The sequence below is a fragment of the Meles meles genome, chromosome 2, assembly GCF_922984935.1.
Source record: "Meles meles chromosome 2, mMelMel3.1 paternal haplotype, whole genome shotgun sequence".
NCBI lineage: Eukaryota > Metazoa > Chordata > Mammalia > Carnivora > Mustelidae > Meles > Meles meles.
In genome coordinates, this window is record NC_060067.1 from 200,490,399 (window position 1) to 200,515,010 (window position 24,612).

The following is a 24,612-nucleotide window of genomic DNA, read 5'->3' on the forward strand; positions in this document are numbered from 1 at the left end:
TCCTTGATTTTTCTATTCAACATGATTTCTTGTTTCACTTTTATGCCAACTTAGAAGGAAGTTTTCTGCTATTTTAGCAAGAGATGCCGTTAGAACCCCATAGAAATCATAAGTTATTCCTAAGGGATATCTAATTAATTTGGTTGTGGAATGGAAATGATTAATGGTGAGGATGCAGTTCCACCTTAAAAAAGGTGACAGATTTTACAGGCTGTCACGGTAAAAATTGCAAATTTTATAGTTTGACTAATGGAAATTAATATATGCCCCTGTGAGAGTGACAAAATAGTTTGAAATTATTGTCTGTTTAAAGTTGTGTATGTGCTTGATATATATGCACGTGTGTATACAAATGTGTATAAACAAATACACGAATAGATAAATGTATACAAATGTACATTGTGTGGATGATGCGTGGTATGCATGTTATGTTTTCTTATCACAGCCTACAATTTCTTTTTAGGAATAAGTAATTCATGAACAAAATCCTCACTAATCTTTAAAGAAACTCAAAGCACTAACAATGCAATGAGAAGTGGAAAAACATACACAGGTAATAAAATTCAACATGAGAGATCGATGAAGGTAATAACAAACCTATGAAAAAGGACTCTTAGGTCAGTAATAAGAAAAAAGGGAGTGAATGTCAAGAAAAGACATAGAGAAGTTTATGTTCAAACTGAATCTTAATGGATGATCGGTGAGTACAAATATAGAAGGGAATGAGTGAAAACATTCATTTCCAGGCAGGCAAGGAACAAGTATATGAAAGTAGGTCAAAAAGTACACATGTCATAAATATTTTAGGGGAGGTAGGATTAATTGGTTATTGTTATTTGTGATAGATATCTACATTCCCGCAGCTTCCTGAAGTTCCATTTATAAACAATTAGTTGTTTGGTTAACGGGTATGAAACCAAACAAATAGAACACACTTATTTTGACAATTCAGTTCTATATCTAAGTGTCTTCATTCAAGGAATTCCTATAAAATGCATGAGATTCTAAAACATGGACTAGGTGAAGTCTTAGGTGATATAAGTTTTACCTAAATGTACAGATTTATCAAAAGTGACCTTAAAATGATCACACTGCCTTGTAAGGCAGAGAAGCTTTGTTTAACCAGACAACACTATTTTAACATCCTTCAAAACATATACTGATCTCTTATGGATAGATGAATAAAAATGTCACTTGGTATCAGAGTGTTTATTCACATTTTTAAGATGACTGTCATATCTTAAGAACCAAATCTTTAAGAAGTCACTAACTCAGAGCCAAGACTTCAAATAAGACATTCTGGTTCCAGAAATCATGCCATCTTGTGTTACTCAAATTCATTACCTTACAAGTGGAAGAATAGGCTTCTTCCAAATAATCTGTTTGTAGGCGAGTTGATGTTGGCAGGAAGAGGGGATCTACAAAGAATGAAATATGCAATCTTAATATACAAAACAGACAAAACTGATATCCCTGTAGTTGAAACAAGATTGTAACTTGCTGTTCATGAATTATAACTTAACCTTTGTAGCCCATGAAGAAGAATCCAAAATTCATGAAAAGGTGCATCTCATCATTATTTTAAAATTTTAAAAGGTTATGGAGATCAAGGAGTGCAATTGTGATGAGCACTGGGTGTTGTATGCAAGTGATGAATCCCTAAATTCTACATGAGAAACTAATACTGCACTCTATATTAACTAATTGGAATTTAAATAAAAACTTAAAGCTAGAAAAAATAAATAAAAATTAGAGAATTTAAAAAAATTAAAAATAAATAAAAGGTAATTACCACCAGAAAAGTGACTTTTTAAATTACCATATTTTTTCACAACTTGCTCCTTGATATAGTACAAATAAAATGAAACAAAATACACACTATAACAATTTAGAAAATACTTTGCAACGCAGTAATAATTCAAACTTTAATATTTCAATACTCATCAACCATAATTTAATGAGAAAAGTTATTGTCAATTGTTAATATTTCCTATCATAAACAGGTTTTATGCATGCTATTTCTTTGCTTATTTAGGGCAGTAATTTTATTTCTTTCCTTTATCAAAGGTCACAACACATTGTAGATTGACTCATCGTTTTTTAGGATAATGTTTTCTAGTGCTTATAGCTTTTAACTGTGATCGGATTCATGAATGCAAGGCAAAATCTCTGTGATTTGATCTTTGAGGTAAACACTTAACATGAGAATATATAGCAAAAATTCCTCTCAATAGCAGGCAAAATATTTCAAAAGTGGTTTTACTGATTTAAATATAATTATTTTAACTTGTAGTCAGAATTTTTTTCATTTGGAACTAGCCAGGTATTCTGACAACTTTATGCAGCAGGTAATTGTAATAAATTTTAAAGAGAACCAAAGTTATAATTATTGATATCTGATGGTTTATAATGTAATTGAAGATGCTGAAAATAGGATTCATTTAGAAATCACTGTGTATATTAGTAAATTTTGCTTAATGTGACACTTGAAATGTTGTTCATCTTCTCTGAGAAAACAAGAGATTTGTTAGCAAAAAAGCTTGTGTTGCCTGAAACACTCCTCTGTAACCTGTATCAATTAGGGTTCATATCACAAGCATAATTTTTTTTTTATTTGAGGTAATTTTGAAGAAATAAACAAGGATATTTGGGTAGTTATATATGATTTTACTTACATAAAAATCACATATTTAAGAAAAGACATTTAAATGTCACTTTTAAAACTGATGAGGCCATCCTGATAATTCATTCTTCCCTTACAGAGCTTCAGTAAAAGTAGTACTTGTTCAGGCAACTTATGCACAATCTTTAATTAGAATGTCATTCTGTAATTTATATCAGGTAGTGCATATTTGGTTATAATAAAAAATTCAACTCAAATTCGAGAAAGGAGAATATATTAACTAGACACTGGTTATCTCATGGCACCCAAAGACAGAAATATACTTGTATCTTACAAATCATTGTAACTAGAAACTAGAATGTCCGCTTGACTTGGCATTTCTGTCTTTTCTTTTTATTCTCTTTTTCTCCTTATGCTTCAGTTTTTTTGCTTTCTTTCATTTCTTAGTGAGGGTGTCTTAATGCATATAACAAAAACCAAAGAAAGGCATGTATGTGTTTCAAATAAAATTGATTAATAACCTTACACTTTAATAATTCCTAAAAATCCCAAGCATTTTTAAACTTAATATATAATAAATGTGAATGTCAAATCAATAGGGAAAGATAGATTAATCAATACATATTTGCAGATCACTGCCTCAACATTTGTTCCAAAGTACATTTGAATCCATATCTACCACATTACATTCAAATACACTAATTCCATTTGTGATTTATCTTGTTGGACAGTATGAAGCACAACACTTTTTAACATTTTCACAAGTTCTATCCAATAAGTAATTTATTGATTAATGTTACTTTCACTAGACATGCCAACTCCATGGAATACTAATTGTCTTTGTACAAACAAGGGCCTCTCTTTTTTCTTGTGCCATTATGATATTATTTTACCAAGAGTTGGAAAATTCCTTAGATTTTGATAAAGTATTAAAATAACTTTATTTTTAAATATAGCTGTTTCATAATACAGCTTTTCAAATATCTCAGCAAATATCTCAGCAATAGAGTTTCAGATTAAAAAAAAACCTTTATAAATTTTACCTCAAAAGTTAAAATTATAAATTAGTGAGCTTCAGTGAAAGGACTACCATAATCAAATACGATGCTTTTAAAATTGTCCGTTAATCTCGTAAGACATATGTGTTGTATTTCACTGTTGACTTATTTTGGCTTTGATACTTGTTCATCTTTTTTTTTCCCCCCCTCACGATGTTCTTTGTTTATTTGATAGACGGAGATCACAAGTAGACAGAGATCACAAGTAGGCAGAGAGGCAGGCAGAGAGGGAGGAAGGGAAGCAGGCTCCCTGCGGAGCAGAGAGCCCGATAGGGGCTCTATCCCAGGACCCTGAGATCATGACCTGAGCCGAAGGCAGAGGCTTAACCCACTGAGCCACCCAGGCACCCCTTGTTCATCTTATTTTTAAGGAGGATGTTTGTGCCTGAATAATACCAGCTTCCTTTTTCATGATGTACAATAGCTTATTCAGTGCTCCCACCATTTGCTAGACTGTGATTCCTTGACATCCAAACATCTGTTTAACCTAACCAGTGTCAGGAACATAGAAGAAAGTTAACACTAAATAAACATTTTTAATCCACTGAGCCACCCAGGTGCCCCTAAATAAACATTTTTAAGCTAAATGTCCTCAATCAATCTGAAACTTCCTGCATTTCTTTCTTTTCTAGTGATAGTCAATGAACTACCATAACTTTCAGAATAAACGCCCCATAGGCTCTTTTAAAGGATATGAATTCCCTTACAACCCCTCATGACAGGATGTTATCTGAATTTTATTCCTGACTTTGATAAGAAATGGTATATGTAGATAGTGTCTACAGGGATATAGAAAAAGATAAAATAACCCTATGGTTCTCAAAGCAGCTCTTTGGCAGTAAAAAAAGATAGGATGTTTTATCTCCCCCAGTTAAGGACTTAAAGCTTTAGAAAGAGACAGGTAATGTGATAAATGTTTTGTAATCATCCACGTATACTGTTTTGTTTTGTTTTTAACCAAATGACTCTCAGCTGTTCTGCCTCCAGTTTATGTCAGAGCTACAATGGTTTGAAATCATTTGGTTCCATGGCAGATACCAAGCACAGTTAGTACAGATTTTTTCTTTTTCCTGCTTCAATGTAGAATCCATTTAGGGAAAAAATGTTTTTGTTTGTTTGTTCTATTTATTTTTCATTTCATTTTTCAACTTCACCTTATTGTCAGAAAGCAGTGCCAAAACCTTTAGAAAGGTCGCTCGGGGCGCCTGGGTGGCTCAGTGGGTTAAAGCCTCTGCCATCGGCTCTGGTCATGATCTCAGGGTCCTGGGATGGAGCCCCGCATCCAGCTCTCTGCTCAGCGGGGAGCCTGCTTCTCTTCCTCTCTCTCTCTGCCTGCCTCTCTGCCTACTTGTGATCTCTGTCAAATAAATGAAAAAAAAAAAATCTTAAAAAAAAAAAGGTCGCTTAACCTTATACTATTGCCTATTTTGTGAGGATTAAAAATTGTTATTTACTAATATAGAGTGTTCCATTACTTTTTCATGAAAGCTGCGTAACCATGCAATTAATATCAGATATTTAGCTGATCATTACTGTATGCTATTATTAATTATAAAATAACTATATGTTATTTCTTTTCCTTCATTTGATCTACAAATAATTGAGAATATCAGGCTAATTTTTCCATCTAGGTTCATGTTCCTCCCAATTTATCCTTGTATCTCTAGCATACTATTTTGAAACTAAATTACTAGGTGGTGAAAGTTCAAGACTATTGTGGCTTAATTTGTCTTAATTTCTTCTTGCAATTTTATCAGCTTTCTTTTGTTTGGTGTTTGCCTTCTTAGTCTTACTCCTAAATCCTGACAACTCATTCAAGTCAACCATGAATTTTAAGTAAGAAAATTACAGAAGCCTAAGTTATACCTCAGGCCAAGGCCAGATAAGTTACCATCTCTGGGAAAGGGGCCAGAGATTACCTTTTTTTTTTTTTTCCAAGAGTCCACAGATAAATCTAATAGTCAGTCTTGTAATAATCACTGTTTTATATATGCTTGGTCTTCTTGTGGTACATGAAGCTTAATTGTGTTTTTTTTTTTTTTTAAAGATTTTATTTATTTATTTGACAGGCAGAGATCACAAGTAGGCAGAGAGGCAGGCAGAGAGAGAGGAGGAAGCAGGCTCCCTGCTGAGCAGAGAGCCCGATGTGGAGCTCGATCCCAGGACCCTGGGATCATCACCTGAGCCGAAGGCAGAGGCTTAACCCACTGAGCCACCCAGGCGCCCCTAATTGTGTTTTATATAAGGAGAATATAATTGTTTATCAGGACTTAGTAAAATATATCTTCCATTTTACTGGGGAGATAAATTCTCTAAGTTTGGACTTACTAATTATATCTTGGTTTTACAAATTCTTTTTTAGGGGTTCCTATTTTTTTCACTTTTCTTTCAATTCTTTCGTGTTTTTTTTTTAGAAGATTTTATTCATTTGAGAGAAAGCAAGAGAGTGCAATCAAGGGGAGCAGCAGCCAGAGGGAGAGGGAGAAGCAGAGCAGACCCCCTGCTGAGCAGGGAGCCCAATGCTCCCATTGTCAGGGAGCTGGCTTCCCTAGATCTGGATCAGATCTGTAACTTACCAAAAAATCACAGTAATTCTGTATCTGTACCGATGGGAAGGGATCCCTCCTCTCACTGCATTTAATCAGCACTCAAAACTGCTGACAGTCCTGAAGTGGGCATCTCGACAGGAAGTGGCTGCTGGCCACCAAGCTGCCCTGTCCCTCTTGGGCTTCTGTCCGTTTTCCCTGAGTTACTGGCATCCGATGAAGATGGCTCTCGTTAGCACACGGTCTCCAGGTGTTTCTCTTAGAAAAGATGAAATCATCTGCGACAATCAAGACACTCTATTGAACGTTTACAAGGACAACGAAGGCTATGCATGCAAACTATGTAAAAACCGAAACAGCAGCTTACTGCTGGTGGGAATGCGCTTCTCCTCCGGCACTTTGGAGTTTGCTCTCTCTGACCCTAGCACCGTCGGACTCTTGAGTGTCCTGACCTGTATGTATTTAGGCCATATCCTTTCCCGGAATGTTCTAAGTTATCTAACATTTTAGAGGTAGGATTTCTGGCACAGTGACCTTCATGGGATCTGAGGAAAAAATACATATGTGGAATAGAGTCCCCCAGAGCAAACCCTCTGCCAACAACACCTCCTTCCCATATCTTATTAGTTTTAATAAGACTCTCTGTTTATAGTGTATATAATTGTAGGATTATGTGTTCAGCAATTTCTAGTCAAAATGGTATTTCCTTGTGTCTTATAGAACTAAAAATGCTCCTATTTTCACCAAAATACATATGCAGTCTTCAGTTACTATGTCACAAAAGAGGAAATAAGTTACCTTCACCTTTGCTCTACTCTTTTTTTTTTTTAAAGATTTTATTTATTTGATATATAGAGAGAGATCACAAGTAGACAGAGAGGCAAGCAGAGAGAGAGAGGGAAGCAGGCTCCCTGCTGAGCACAGAGCCCGATGTGGGGCTCGATCCCAGGACCCCGAGATCATGACTGAGCCGAAGGCAGAGGCTTAACCCACTGAGCCACCCAGGTGCCCCACTTTTGCTCTACTCTTTATGTTAAAGGCTATCCATGGCTATATAGAAACATATAGCTCAGTTCTACCATTAAGAATTTGATTATATTATTAATGAAAATATGCATACTACAGATACTCTTTTTCATTAATTCATATATTTATAATTCTGAGATACTTGTGTCTGAACTTTTTAACCAAAATCTGATGTTTTTCAAATTAAAAATGCTTTTGAAATAATAATAGAAGAATAACTTTGCAGATTAGATGAAGTATTTACTCTGGTTGTTAATTTTCAAAAGAAAATTTTATTAAATAGAGTCCTTGATGAAAGTGCATGCCAGAGGGATATTGATTTTTATCTACTAATTATGTCCAGTACATGCACAGAGTACTTAAGAATGTTTCCCTTTATTCTTTGAAATGTGTGTGTGTGTGTGTGTAATGTTTTACTGATATTGCTGAAAAAAAAATTGCTATCTAAAATAGAACTGTGCTATCTCAAGGAATGGGAAAATTATATTTTGTCACAGCTAATATTGAAATTAATCTCTGTTGTAATTCTTAATTTGTAGGATTTGTAGGGGTCAGTGCTACTATTATCATTTAAGAGGGTTCTTTTTTACCTTTATTTTGAGAAATAGGTTAGAAAAATTAGAGTGTCCTTAATTTGATTTTGAAAAATTATTTTTAAAACTAATTAAGATAAAATGTCTGAAAAATCAGAAAACCAATAAATGAACCCTTTCATTTTTCATGCCAAATTACTCTTTGCTATGATAATATAGAACTTTTTTTTTCATGGAAACAGAGCTTATAATTATGCATATTAGACTGAACGAGACTATAGGTACAGGGTGATCATCATCCATGTTCTATAAAGCAATTTGATTATTGGATTGAATTTTATGGTTGGCATAAAGATAAAATATGCAAAAAATAAAGTGAAGAAAATATGTTGCAATGAATGAAGAGAGATGGGTTTAATCCAACAATATCAAATTTAACAGAAATGGAGTCAAAGTATCCATCTTGTGCTCAAAGAAGACAAAATAAGACTGAGAAAGTCGGAAGACAGAAGACACAACTTAGCACAACATCAGAAAGAAACAATTATAAAATAAATGCATACTCATTTCAAAATTTGTGAAAGTATGACATACTACTAGAAAGGCCATTTTTAATTTAAACTGTGCTCATGGGGATAGATTCAAGTCAAGAATGAGATGATGGTCCTCGGGGTTACCATGGAATCTGAGATATAATTCAAGACTAATGCCCGCACCACGATGGCCTCCTGAAATCTTCAGGTCCTCTGGGATAACACCTAATCGAGGTTGTTAAGCGATACCCCTCCACCTGAGCAGGTTTAACACATGAAATCTAGGCTCATTACATCCCCCATTTAGTTTTTCAGGTGCCCTCTATACTTGGGACAAGCTAATAAAGAGAAAGTTCCGTATTCTGAGGACACCTACCATAAAGTTCTCTGCAGGATGGCTTTGCTGTTTCCCATCTGCTCATCTTTACTCAGAGATTTAGAAGCAAAATCAATGAGACACTGTAGCACATCTCCCACTTACAAATTTGTTTAAATGGGACCGTCGGACAGTCTGTTCGGTGACCGTCATCCTAATGGTGGCAGCTGGAATGAGGGAGAGGAGAGGTGACTGTAATCGGCACACAGACTTACGTCCATTCCTTCATTTTTTTGGGTCATTTTTTTTTTTTTTAATTTCCCAAAGAAATTTGGATGCTTTCACGGACAACTGCTTCTTCCTAAAATCTGGCCATTATTCCATTCATGATTTTATACCAGATTTTGAGATCTTGGCGTTCAGATTTCTCACCTGCAGAATTCATCGCCGTGCGCATCCGCGTATGAAATCAGTAATTGCAGTGCTCTACCTCATTCCACGTGTGACCTGGCAATCCCGGGTACTTGTCTTTCCTTTCTTTCTTTTTCTATCCTCTCGCCTGCTGAGACTCAAATGACTAGAAGCAGAGCACAGAGGTTTCACTCCCTTGTGGCTTTTGTGAATAGCAACCATGCTCTTCTCTTGTCCGCCAGCCACACGCTCATATTCTCGCACAGCGCCCGCGCCGGCGTTCTCGCACAGCGCCCGCGCCGGCGTTCTCGCACAGCGCCCGCGCCGGCGTTCTCGCACAGCGCCCGCGCCGGCGTTCTCGCACAGCGCCCGCGCCGGCGTTCTCGCACAGCGCCCGCGCCGGCGTTCTCGCACAGCGCCCGCGCCGGCGTTCTCGCACAGCGCCCGCGCCGGCGTTCTCGCACAGCGCCCGCGCCGGCGTTCTCGCACAGCGCCCGCGCCGGCGTTCTCGCACAGCGCCCGCGCCGGCGTTCTCGCACAGCGCCCGCGCCGGCGTTCTCGCACAGCGCCCGCGCCGGCGTTCTCGCACAGCGCCCGCGCCGGCGTTCTCGCACAGCGCCCGCGCCGGCGTTCTCGCACAGCGCCCGCGCCGGCGTTCTCGCACAGCGCCCGCGCCGGCGTTCTCGCACAGCGCCCGCGCCGGCGTTCTCGCACAGGCGCACAGCCCCCGGCGCCCGCGCCTTCAGAATGTTTCCGGGCGACAGTGTGCTCCGTTCCGCTGTATCCTCATCCTGTGTCACGCAGAACAGCCCTTCAATCGGGTACTACAGCTTCGTACCCACCATCTCTATTATCCACAGACCCAGTAAAAATTTGTCATCACTGGTTGCTTCATGAAATACCAAAGAGATAGTGAAGACCCTGGGCTCACACCACCCATCCTTTTAACAAAATGCACAAACTGTACCATCGCTAAAATTTTAAAAAGTTGTTTATGCCCTTCTGGTGTGAGGCAATCAGTTACCTCTAGTCAGGCTACTTGCCCGAGGATGACAGAATCTACAGGGTGGCCTCAGGCGCTGACCCTTCACAGGAGAGCTCTGAGTTTTACCTCAGGGTCTGATGCAGGCTTGTCTATCCTATCCTCAGACCTTAGCTTTCTCCTTTCCTTTCCTCTGAAGGAAATAGGTTTCTTTTCCTGCTTTTTCTCAAAATACCTCCTGCTAGCTCTCCCTGTGCTTCTGGCTCCCTTACTTCTTTCAGCGTCTTTTTTTTTTTTTTTTTTTAAGATTTTCTTTATTTATTTGACAGAGAGAGATCACAAGTAGACAGAGAGGCAGGCCGAGAGAGAGAGAGGAGGAAGCAGGCTCCCTGCTGAGCAGAGAGCCGATGTGGGACTCGATCCCAGGACGCTGGGATCATGACCTGAGCTGAAGGCAGAGGCTTAACCCACTGAGCCACCCAGGCGCCCCACTTCTTTCAGCATCTTGTCACAGTGCAGGCTCCCCGTGCTCTCTGCCGTGAGCATCCCATATGCAATGGGAGTGCACAGACCATTCCGTATCCCCTTTCTCAGTTACACTTCTGTCTGCCACATTTGCAACCCAAAATGTAACTTGCTTATTTTGCTTATAATTTGTCTCCCCCAAAAGGGGATATAATCTCTAAAAGGACAGAAAATGTTGTTGTATTTTGTGTTGTTTAGTGCTGATTCCCCATTATTTAGAAAACAGTCGGACGCATACTAGAGTTCAACTATTAGTTGGTCATAAAACAAAGTATTGGCCCCATGCCACCAACCTTAGTTTCTTCTCTCCACACATAAAGCACAATATTATTCTTATTAATCAGCAAACTATAGTAAATAATATAGGACAAAATTGATATGGGTTCAAAGGCTTAATAGAATGATGGTTCATTCCTGATGGCACTATTATTATTGTGGCATTTATCTTATCTCTAAATTGTTAATTATTTTATTATTGTTTTGTTATTGAAATACAAGGTACGCATCCCAGTGTTACTCATGAACAGATCGGAAGTTCAACAATCAAGACCATCGATGAGACTAGCTGGCCAGAATACGCTTTACACCAGGTAACAGCTATAACTTATTACTGAATTTTGCTATTACAGGATTATATATCTCCATAGTTTATGAATGTCTCTATCACTGAACCAGGAACAGGGTAGATTACTGCCTACTACAATAAACCATAGGAAAATTATAGGCTATCTACATGCTCTGTGCATTAGCTATAATAAGAAACATGGCAAAGACAGAGCAATATAACATGAACATGGAACTGATAATGCTAAATAGCCTATTAGCAAATTTATTAACATTCCTTTAAAGTAGGGGCACCTGGGTAGCTCAGTCAGTTAAGCATCTGACTCTTGATTTTGGCTCAGGTCATGATCTGAGGGTCATGAGACTGAGCCCCGTGTTGAGCAGGGAGACTGCTTAAGATTTTCTCTCTCTCCGTCTCCCTCTGTCCCATTCCCCCCACCCCAGCTGGTGTGTGCACACGTGCACTTGCTTTCTCTCCAAAAACAAATAAATAAAATATTTTTAAGAATACATTTTAAGTAATGGTAATAACAGTTGGGTAAGTTTGATTCCTAGAATATTAGATAGTGTAAGGCTGATAACATAAACAACAGTCATAAATAAATAATTTTGCAATCTCAGTAGGTATCAGAAAACTGAATAAAACAATTACCTTACTAATACCCAAAGCACCTTAAATCCAGTCTGAAACTAAAGTAAGGCGAAAATGTTACATCTTTTTCAGTGGAGTTAACATATTAATATTGGAGGGTGGGAAGACTATTCTACATATTTTATCTTTTCCAAAGTTAAGTATAAATAATTGGTAACCACAATGAAAAATAATTGCTTTGTAATATTTTTTAAATGACAAATTAACGATCAATCTCAATATATCCCCAAATAAAAATATGCACAGAATTTCTCAAATAAAGAATAGGAAAATTTAAGGGTGCCTGGGTGGCTCAGTTGTTAAGCATCCGCCTTTGGCTCAGGTCATGATCCCAGGGTCCTGGGATTGAGCCCTGCGTCAGGCTCCCTGCTCCAAAAGGAGCTGCTTCTCTCTCTTCCACTCACCTTGCTTGCGTTCCCTCTCTTGCTACGTCTCTCTCTGTCAAATAAATAAATAAATAATAGAATATATTTTTTTTAAAGAATAAGAAAATTTAATTTTATGTGTGGTTTTTAAGGAAAATTAAAAGCTAAATGAATGAAAATAAATCATACCAATGCAAATACACATAATCTTTTCAGTAAAATAAACACAGTTATACACAGACCCTTGTATGTGATAATTGAAAATGTAATAGTTGTCATATAAGAGTAAGTAGGACAAAGTAGGCCAATTTGTAGATTATCAGGTAACTGAAAACTTACCAATTTAAATTTCCCCTTCAAGACACACACTTACTATACACAAGTTGTAAATGGTTTAAGTCTCAAAAATTAAATATTAAATGTACATGTAAATAATTATTATACACTTTGAAATATTAAATCAACAAAAGACATAGCAATCTACTTCTGGGTATGCTTATGGTACTTTTATTATAACAGTCTTCCTGAAATAAAAATGAAAAAATTTGGATTGCATATATAAAACAAGCAAACAAACAAAAATGTTTTTAGAGACTTAAATATCACCACTAAATTGTAAATGATGCTAGAAAAATGGGTGGGCAACTTTTACACCGTCTATGTTGATATTTCTCTCGAGACATTTAATGATTTACTACAAGGGGAAAATCAAGAATCCAAACAAAAATCAATGTTTTTACTGTCTTAAAGAACTAAAAGGCTACAATCGATGAGAAATGAGAGAATACGGAAAGAAAAAATCCTATAGGAGATGCTACCTGACTTCAAGATATATGATACAGCTATAATAATCAGTACTGATACTGGCAATATCTATCTATTTAGATAAATCAATAGATCAATAGATAGTATCAACGGAAAGAATAAATGGGCCAGAAATAGACCTCCATAAATACAGTCAATTGATCTTTGACCAACTAGCAAAGGCAAAACAGTGGAACACAGATATACTTTTCTACAAATAGAATGATAGCACATCCACATGCAAAAGAATGAACATAAACAAAGACCTTAAGCCCTTTACAAAAATTGACTCAAAATGGGCCATAGACCTAAGTATAATGTGAAAAACTGAACTTCTTCTTTTTTTTTTTTTAAATTATTTATTTATTTATTTATTTTTATTTGCTTATTTACAGCATAACAGTGTTCATTGTTTTGGCATCACACCCAGTGTGAACTTCTTTTTTTTTGAGAGACAGAGAGAGAAAGAGTGTGTGTGTGTGTGTGTGTGTGTGTGTGTGTGTGTGTGTGTGGTGGGGGAGGGGCAAAGGGAGACTCTCTTAAGCAGACTCCATGCTGACTGCAGAGACCGGATGGGGCTTGATGTCATGATCCTGAGATTGTGACCTGAGCTGAAATCAAGAGTCAGATACTTAACCAACTGAGCCACCCTGTTACCCCCAAAACTAAACAACTTCTGCAAGATAAAATAAGAGAAGCCTTTCCAGATGGTGATGCCTCTTTAAAGATGAGAGCAAACAAATGATTCTAGAAAGAAATAATACATTGGCCTTCACCAAAATTAAAAATATCTGCTCTGCCAAAGACAATATCAAGAGAATCAGAAGGCAAGCCATAGACAGGAGAAAATATTTGGAAAAGACACATCTGACAATGGACTGTTTCCGAAATATACAAATAACTCCCAAAACTCAATGATGAGGAAAAAAAAAACTATTAAACTATTGGCCAAAGACCTTTACAGACACCTCACCAGAGGAGATATACAGATAGCAAATAATCACATACAAAGATGCTCCACATCATGTTTTGCTGGGAAAATGCATACTAAACAAAAATGAAATATCACTATAAGCCTATCAGAGTGGCCAAATTCTGAAAGAGTGACAAAACCAAATACTGGTGAGAATGCAAAATGGTGTAGACAGTTTGGAAGACCGGTGGTTTCTTAGAGAACTAAATATGGTTGGGAGAGGGGAGGGGGGTTATGGACATTGGGGAGGGTATGTGCTATGGTGAGTGCTGTGAAGTGTGTAAACCTGGTGATTCACAGACCTGTACCCCTGGGGATAAAAATACATTATATGTTTATAAAAAAATAAGAAATAAATAAAAAAGAAAAAAAAAGAAAACTAAATATGTCATTATCCTGTGATCTAGTATTCATGCTCCTTGATATTTACCAAAAGGAGCTGAAAACTTATGTTCACACAAAACCTACAAACAGTTGTTTATAGTGTCTTTTCTCATAGTTGCCAAAACTTGGAAGCAGCAAGATTCTCTTCAGTAAGTAAATGGATAAACAAACTGTGGTACATCCAGACAATGGATTATTATTTAGTTACATTAGTTCTCAAGCCATGAAAAGACATGAGAAGTTAACATACTGTATGATACCAATTATACAACATTCTAAAAAATATAATATTTTGATTTGTTCTTGTTGAGAAAGATTGAAACCAAGCATTAACTTAACTTCATGAATAATCGGATGAAGTGACATTTATTTCCTCAAACTGGCTGCCTAAAGGTATATGTCTAGATAAACATAATTTTACCCAAAATCTCTTTACTATTTTTGTACTTAATACCCAGCATCAAAACAAAATTACTAGACTTGCCGGAGATAAGATCAAATAATAGAAAGTCAGTAGAACAAATATAAATAAAGGATACTATAAATAGATACAAGAAGGGTGTGTATGTTGTAGTTACCAGACATGGATGTTAAAATTACTGAGTAATATGTTCAAAACTGTGGATGAAAGATGGAGAAATTTCATGCAGAAATGAAATCTCAATAAATCACTAGATAACCAACTGGATTTTTATAAAATCAGAAACATCATGATATGTAAGGGGAATCTGATGAAAACACATTAAAGGCAGGCTGTCTAATGTTAAAGTCCATAAATTGTGAGCAGATAAAGAGGTGTATTAAAATTAGATGTTGTTAATTAATACACACAAATTGTGCTCACCAAAAGAATAGATGTAAGCTATTTAAGATGCAAACAAGAGGCAAAACATTAAAATGAAGTAAGTTTTTTTAAGATTTTAATTATTTACTTGACAGAGGGAGTACAAGCAGGGGGAGCAGCAAGGAGATGGAGAAGCAGGTTCCCGCTGAGCAGAGAGTCTAACATGGGGCTCAATCCCAGGACCCTGGGATCATGACCTAAGCCGAAGACAGAGGCTTAACGGACTGAGCCACCCAGGTGCCTTGAAATAAAATTTTTAAATTAATCTAAAGGAGGAGCACCTGAGTGGCTCAGTGGGTTAAGCTTCTGCCTTATATATATATAAATATATAAATATATATAATACATTACTGTATATATATATATAATATATTACTGTAATATATATAATATATAATATATTACTGTACTGGGCTAATTTATATAAATATATATTATTTATATTTATATATAAATAATATATATATTTATACATATATAAATATATATTATATATATAAATATATATGATATATTACTATATATATAATATATTAATATAATATAATATATTATATTATATATAATATTAATATATAATTATTAATATATAATATAATATAATATAATATATTACTGTAATATATATAATATATAATATATTACTGTACTGGGCTAATTTATATAAATATATATTATATTTAATATATATATAATATAATATTATAATTTATAATTTATTTATAAATAAATAATATATATTATATAATATATATAAATATATATATAAATAATATATATATTTATATATATTTATATATTTATATATATATTTTTTACAATATATATATATTTTTTACAAAACCCTTATATAGCTTTAGGCATGTCAGATAATATAACTTGGAAAGCAAAATTATTACATGGGATAAAGTTTTCACTATAAAATTCAAGATTTTCTACTTACCAGGATGACATAGAATTCTAAAATTTGTATAAAACAAAAGATTGGTGATAATCTTGGACTGACACAACAAGGGAAATTAACTTCAAGCTTGCATTTTTGAGGACCTTCTCTGGCCTTTCTCTAGCAATTTCCTTTTTCCCAATTAGGAAAAAATCCACGGAGCAAAAAGGAAGTTTTGCTTTTTTAAAACCTCATAAAATTGAATAATATTACTGGTATTAAAAATAGACAAACAACATGCATTTAAAAAAATGAATATATATAATTAAATTAAAGCAAAGCAAAGCAATGAATCTCAAAATTCAGGATTGGCATTACTCTGGCTTGGAGGAGAGAATGTGATCATGGCATACAGTGGTCCTCAGATTGTCTTTGAAAGGTTGTACTCTTTCTTAAGTTTGTCAGTGCATACGTGAGTATTCATTTTACCTCATTCTTTAAACTGCCTGTGCCTTTTATACTATCTTTCATGTGTATGATGTATTTCACAATAAGACAATATTAGAGGAAAAAAAGAAATTTGAAAATATATAGATAACCAAGAAAAACAACACAATGAATAAAAACTGAAAATAATGAGTTCACAAAAAATGGTCTGAATTAAGTAAAACACGTTGTAATTCTGAGTAAGTAAAATGTAAGGTCATTTTCAAATAAACGGCAAGAAAACTAAGGTTGGATTGGTCTTGTGTTATTAGGGTTTCTTAAATTTAGGAGCAAAATCAGGAGTTCTCCATGTATACTTTCTTAGGTTCTAAAAAAATATGTAGGTGCTTAATTTGTTTCGTTTGCCCAGGGGTAATGCTTATTAGCTACTTTGCCAGATTTTTAATGATACCAGTATCTGTGCCCGTAGTGTTTTATACCAGCTGTACTGGACTAATTATCTGGTTTCCTTAAATGTCTATTTTTGAAATAATTATGGCTTTTGAACACATAATAGACACTATGCTTGGGATCCAGAAGAACGCTGCTAAATTGCTTCTTTAAAAACTTGGCAAGTCATTCCCATAGACTTATGTTACTAGTCCATTGCCACCCAGACCCCAGTGATCTTGACCTTATCATTTCACATGCAAATTTTATTTTTAGATATGCATATGCATAGGTTTATTTAAAGCATGATTTGACTAAGTACAGAATATGTTTTACCCTACCACATAGTAATTAAAATATTATCTAATACCTCCCATGATTTTTTGAGGGGAAATGTTACATTTCCTTTTTTTTTTTTTAAGATTTTATTTATTTGATAGAGAGAGAGATCACAAGTAATCAGAGAGGCAGGCAGAGAGAGAGGGGAAGCAGGCTCCCCGCTGAGCAGAGAGCCCGATGTGGGGCTCGATCCCAGGACCCTGAGATCGTGACCTGAGCTGAAGGCAGAGGCTTAACCCACTGAGCCAGCCAGGTGCCCCAAATGTTACATTTCTAAGGGGAAATTCGAGACAACTCATAATTGCTCTGTGATGGATTATCTTATCTTAACACTGTCAATGACCATAGCTACTTTATTAGTGTGAAATAAATTTGACAAGCTAAATAAGATGGATTATTGATAACATATGTTACTTATACCTGTAGCTGACCAAACTCACACACACAGGCACCTTCCTTCACACACACACACACACACACACACACACACACGCACACACACAACAGTGATCGTAGCAGTAGGCAGTTAGACAATTGTGGAAACATAATAGCTTCATCTCATTTAAAGCTCTAATATTTTACAATTTTAAGAATACTGAATATGAGAATAACATTATATAAAGAAATTAACACTGTTCTATTTTTGTTCCTTTCTGGACAATTTAATATGATTTATGTATAACTTCAATGCAGAATGAACTTTAAAGTATATTGTTTCACATGACCAATTATACACAATATTTTATTTTATTTTTTACACAATACTTTAAAATTTTGGCACTCAAAAGGTATTCAAACTTTTCAAGCTTAGAAGCAAGTGAAATCATAAAAATCATTTCATTCATGATCAGATGAAGAAACAGCATTTGAAGCCTGAGAAATCACTCAATTATTTTTTTCTTCATAATTTCTGATACAACTGACAGCCACATTTATATTTTTCTCAAAAAAAAAAAACTAACTTCTTTTATTCTCATTTAAATTTAAGACTTTGGAAAAAAGGTCAATAATTTTGTCCTATGTTTTAAATTTCTATGTTTACTGATATTACTAATAATTTATTTTAAAATAAATAAATATTAAATATATTTTACTACATGCTACATCAAGCAGTTCTTTTTATTACTTTTTATCTTTATATTGTAAGTTCTTCCACCAGTATTTTGCTCCATACATAATATATTTTTTTATTTTTATTTTATTATTTGTTTATTTATTTTTAAAGATTTTATTTATTTGACAGATAGAGATCACGACTAGGCAGAGAGGCAGGCAGAGAGAGGGAGAGGAGGAAGCAGGCTCCCTGTTGAGCAGAGAGCCCGATGTGGGGCTCAATGCAGGGCTGGATCCCAGGACCCTGGGATCATGACCGGAGCCGAAGGCAGAGGCTTTAACCCACTGAGCCACCCAGGTGCCCCCATAATATATATTTTTAAAAATAGCAATCACAAGCTTGAGTAACTTAAACATAAGAAATGACACCAAAGAATTCTATTAGGGGAAATACTGTTGAGAAACATTTTATTTACTGGTAAACAGATAGTAAATAATGTGATAATAGAACACATATTAATTTTATTGTAATTATAATTAATCCAAGTGGATAAGCTTTCATTAATAAAGTTTAAATTGGATTAGCTAAAAAATATTGAAAAAGGAAATAAATACCTTTGTCAAATAGAAGCAACACAAAACTGTGATCAAATTTCATGGAGGTTCCACAGCAGGAAAAAAGCCAGAAAATGTGTATTTCAGTCTTGCCACTAATACTTCTCATCTTCAGTTTCTTTAGCTCTAAAGTGAGTTTAGCTAAATTAGTTGATTTCCAATACCACTTCCAGCTCGAATGAGAAAAAAAAAAAGAAGGAAAGAAAGAGAGAAAGACTTGCCACAAATACTTCTCATCCTCAGTTTCTTCAGCTCTAAAGTGAGATTAGCTAAATTAGTTGATTTCCAATACAACTTCCAGCTCGAAAGAAAGAAAGAAAGAAAGAAAGAAAGAAAGAAAGAAAGGTAGGTAGGCAGGGAGGGAAAGATTCCTTATTATTCACAAAGCTACATTTTTCTCTATATTCAAATTTTACTGTTCTTGATACAATTGTAGATATTATTTCTAGATAAAATTACAAACAAAAGGACCTCTTGATACCTTATGTATTCAAATTGTTGATATAGTAATAATTATAGTAGGTTCCAAAAAATCAACAGTGATTGGTAATGTGCTTTAAAAACATTTCAAATGGATTTGTACTCCTCACATCTCCAGTTCTGTTCGTTTTGCTGTGTAAGTTGCCAGGAAAAGTTTAGATTGAAGCCGGTGGTCCCTCTTCAGTACTTTTTATTTATTGTTTCAGAAAACTCTAAGACCCAATGCTTCCCTAGCACTAAACTCAAGACACGATTCATTATTACAGTTGTTATTTTTAGGTTTTTTAAAGTGTCTTATTTAGGAAACCTTTGTATATTTGCTATATTTCCATTGGGTTGCTTCCTTTATATTATTTTGAGTTAATGAATATAGTATTTTGAATTAATGAATAAAATCATTTATATCTTTTTGGTACATATTTTATCTACAATTAATTATGTGAGAAATTTTTACTAAAAATACTTGACTATAGAGCCCATGTAAGATATCTTAAGAATGACATCAGCACAAGACTTCATGGAACTTTGTAGTTAGAAAGAATGTTTTAGGACTGAGACACACTACCCAGATCTGCAACTGATTGTAGCACAAAAGCATCCATAGTCGGTATTTAAAAAGAAAAGAAAGACGGAGACTGGCAGGCAGACAGACAGAAAGAAGAAAAGCATGGCTGTGTTCCAGTAGAACTTGGACCTGACATTTGAATTTCATATAATTTTCATATGTCATCAAATGTTATTTTTATTTTGCGCCCTAAAACTGTAAAAAAAAATTGGGGGCCTCACATCAATTTTGGACCTCACATCAATGGGTTCCAGACCGGACTAGAGCTATGTGTTGTAATTTGCCAGGCTCTGATTTAGAGTCACACAGAATATGATTAGTAAAGCTTCACCCAGTTGCTCTTAGACTAAATTAAAGATTACTTTATGGGTTTATAACACAGCCATTATGTCTTCATTTAATGGACTGTCCCTACTTTAAGTACGTCACCACATTAATCATTATAAAATTATATCTTGAAAAATGTGCTTGCCAGTTTTCCCCTTATTTTCTAACTTTTGATTTCTGTAAAGAAAATAAAGACAATTTGGTAAGATCTGTTATGCCTTTCCTGACCTGTAGATCTTTGGATTGTATGTGTATGTGTGGACATATATTTGTGAACACATGGATTGAACTTTGGTGTTTTTCTCTTATGGTCAGGCTCGCTCTTTCTTTCTTTCTTTCTTTCTTTCTTTCTTTCTTTCTTTCTTTCTTTCTTCTTCTTCTTCTTCTTTTATTTTTTCCAGGCAGGCTGCCTAAAATATCTCAAGTGCAAAGTATCACCAGAAATGGCACTGAAGGCATTGGTTGAGACCAAAGCATAGGTCTTCAAAAGTATCACAATCAGCTATTTAAGGTTACATGTTGTTTTTCATAACTATAATTATGTCAAGACGTATTTGATTTATTAAATTAATTTCTATCATGTATGCCATCACACCTTTCCTTGGCCTGTGAATAATATTGAATACGTTAGTAAATCATGCTACTTTTGTAATCTTTCACTGAAATTCGTAATGCTCTTACTCTCGGGTGACAATTCACCATGCCATTACTTCTTATCTTGTGTCAGCTTTTGTTCCAGATTATTTTCCAAGGATGATTATATAGGAAGTAGCCTTGAAACAGTGTCTCCCATCTGTGACAGAATGCAGATTTATTTCCTGACTAAAATAGCAAAGATAATGTCTCCTTTAGGGGCAATGGTTGGATAGATCTGTGAGCAGCTTTTAAAAAAATGGAGTTTCCTAAATTTGAGTTTCCTCAGCTGTGACACAGAATTACTGTGTGTACAGCATCCACCTAGGCTGCCTCTTCTCTGTGGGACTGTTGGGATGATAGATAACCAATATGAGCACGAAGTGCGAGCTGCTAGCTGGGCTGTAATAAAGTTCTCTCTTTCTGACCTAGGAGTTTGGTTTCTTCTGCCAGAGCTGGGGGAGTTGGAACTAACTTTTTGGTGTTAAACTAAAGTAGTATCTGAGACATGTCACAGGTCTTGATATGCATATTTTAACCTAATCTAGAATTAGAATAATCTTCAATTGAAAACTGACTCTAAATCAAAATATTTGCCAATAATTAATTTTTTTTGAAGATTTTATTTATTTATTTGTCAGAGAGCGAGCGAGCACACAAGCAGGGGGAACAGCACATAGAGGGAGAAGCAGGCTTCCTGCTGAGGAAGGAGCCCAGTGTAGGGCTCAATCCCAGGGCCTTGGGATCATGACCTGAGCCAACGGCAGATGATTAACCAACTGAGCCACCCAGGCATCCTACCAAATGATTAATTTTATTAGTATACCCTGGTGTGTCTTATTCATGGCTAGATGTTTCATTAGGGATGTTATTTCATTTTCAAATTAAAATTCTGTATTTCATTAAATTCTAAACATCTAAATATTTTAATACATAATTATTTCTTGAAAATGAAAATCTTGTAAAACCTGATAACATATGTGGGTTTAATTCATAAGAAAATGATGCATTAATGAAGATGTGATATGTATATTTCAGAAGTGTGTTTTTGAAAGCCTGACTTCGACTTACTATGTAAAAACAATGATTGGGGGGACAGACGTAAACACTGTTTTCTTTTGCGAGCTTGTGTTTTCATCTGATGTATTTCTCAGTAAACAAATTGCTTAACATTGCAGAGTAGTGAGACAGCTAAAATGTAGACATATATCTGAAAATATATTTAAGGCAGTTAGATAGAACAGAAAAAATTTCTCCTATTTCTTGTAAACATGTAATTGGGGGGCTATATTTTTGCTACTTTCATAAAACATACTGACCTATTTATTATATCCTTTATTACTTTCATAATTTATTACTTTCATCAATTGCTTTCATTACTTTTTTAATTTTTGTGAGCTGATAATATAATAGGAGTTGATTTCAAGAAGATAATACAAGTATCTATCATATATATATGGTTTTGGAGTCTTTTATAATCGAGCAGGCAAGTGTTGATCTTTGTGGAGAAGAGCAAGGGTGTTCTTGTAATGTTCTATTTCTTGACCTAAGTAGTGGTATGTTTATTACTTGATAATGTATTCATCATAGCGTATGCACTATCAAATGTATGTGTGATATTTAAATTTAAAAACTATATACAAACTAGATATTAAAAGATTTAATCTTTTCCTTTGTCCTCAAGTTCTGGAATGTGATGTCTAAGCCCTTGGAAGGTCATGGTTGTTTGGAGTACCTTTTTTTGCCTGGGGGATTGGGCCTAAACTAACAGTGTGATTTAGGATGGGGACTTTGAGCTACACCAACAATATGATTTAAGGTGAGCTGTTTAGATCAGTTGGACCAGTATCAATTGGACATCTTAAACGGTTAGAAACCAAGATCAATCCTGTGGGCACGCTACTATGTCACTATGATGTAGCTCCGATATAGACTGTGGACATCAGGATTCCCATGAGGTTTCCTGGTTGTCAGTTCTCTGTGTGATGTGTATTGTCACACATCCATGTCAAGGAAGGAATGCTGTCCAACCCCAGTAGGGAAAGACAATGGAAATTTTGTGTTTGAAACTTTTCCTGGATTCTCCCCTATGCACTTCCAACCTCTACTGATTTTAATATGTATCTTTTCCATGTAATAGACCCCAACCACAAAGATGGGAACTATCAGGAAGCTCTGTGAGTTCCTCTAGTGAGTTTTCAAAACAGAGTGGATTTGGGAACCGCCCCCGCCAAACTTTCGGTGGTGTCAGACATGAGAGGGATCTTGTGTGGACTGTTCCTTCAAAATTTACAGTTATTAATTTCAAAACTATACACAGTAGTTGTAATTTATGAGGAAACAAAGGAGAAATTTCCTCATCCAGAGTTCATTCACAAATATTTGCCCCAAAAGATATAATAATTCCCACATCAATACACATACGTATTAATACACATTTAGTTGCTGTTAGTTGCTACAAATTAAGTATAAATAAATGTCATAAGTGCTTGATGATCAATAATTATGTTTCAGTTCAGTTCACATAATGTCCTTTTATCTTATTAATTAATTCTATTAGTTTAACAAGAACTTCATGTTCAAGTTTTCTGTGACTGACTTTGTCACAGAAAGTAAGTCTGTGACAAGTCTGAGCCACCCAGGCATCCTACCAAATGATAGATCTATCCCTATCTATCTTTCTATACCTATTCCTTCATGCTGATAACCTAGTTATTCATTTAATGAACATATAATATTCATTTAAATATTATATTATACATTTATTTTTCTTTCATTTAAAGAACAGGCCTGAAAAAGATATAAGTTAATTAATGAATGTTGTTAGTTCTGTATTTTCTGCCACTTTTTTCACAATACATCGAATCTTATACTAGAACAAAGAATATCCAAAATAATTCATCTCATGACCAGCAAATAATAAATAAAAAAAAAATTTATTTGTGTATTTGAGAGAGAGAGAGAATGAGCAGGGGGAGGGACAATGGGAGAAGGGAGGATATTTTATTTTATGTTATGTTATGTTATTTTATTTTACTTTATTTTTTTCAGTGTTCCAAGATTCATTGCTTATGAACCACACCCAATGCTCTGTGCAGTACATGCCCTCCTTAATACCCACCACAAGGCTCACCCCATCCCCTCACCCATTCCTTCACGCCCCTCCTTTCCAAAACCCTCAGTTTGTTTCTTGGAGTCCAGTCTCTCTTGCTTCATCTTCCCCTCTGATTTATCCCAATTCACTTTTCCTTTCCTTCTCCTAATGTCCTCCGTATTATTCCCTATGCTCCACAAGTAAGTGAAACCATATGATAATTGACTCTCTCTGCTTGACTTATTTCACTCAGCATAATCTCCTCCAGTCACATCCATGTTGATGCAAAAGTTGGGTAATCATTATTTCTGATGGAGGCATAATATTGGGGAGGATAGAATCTCAAACAGAGTCCCCTCTGATCATGAAGCCACAAGGCAAGGCTCACTCTCACGACCCTAAGATCATGACCTGAGTGGAAATCAAGAGTTGGTTGCTCAACGCTCTGAGCCACCCAGACACCTCTACCCTGTATTCTTTACTCAAAGCTTACAGAATTGAATTTTAAATATGTAACCAAAAAGGAAAAGTGTGAAATTTTGAATTTGGCAACCTAAACATTACACAATTCACTTAATGTACAACTACCTCATGAAGTCATTTCTATT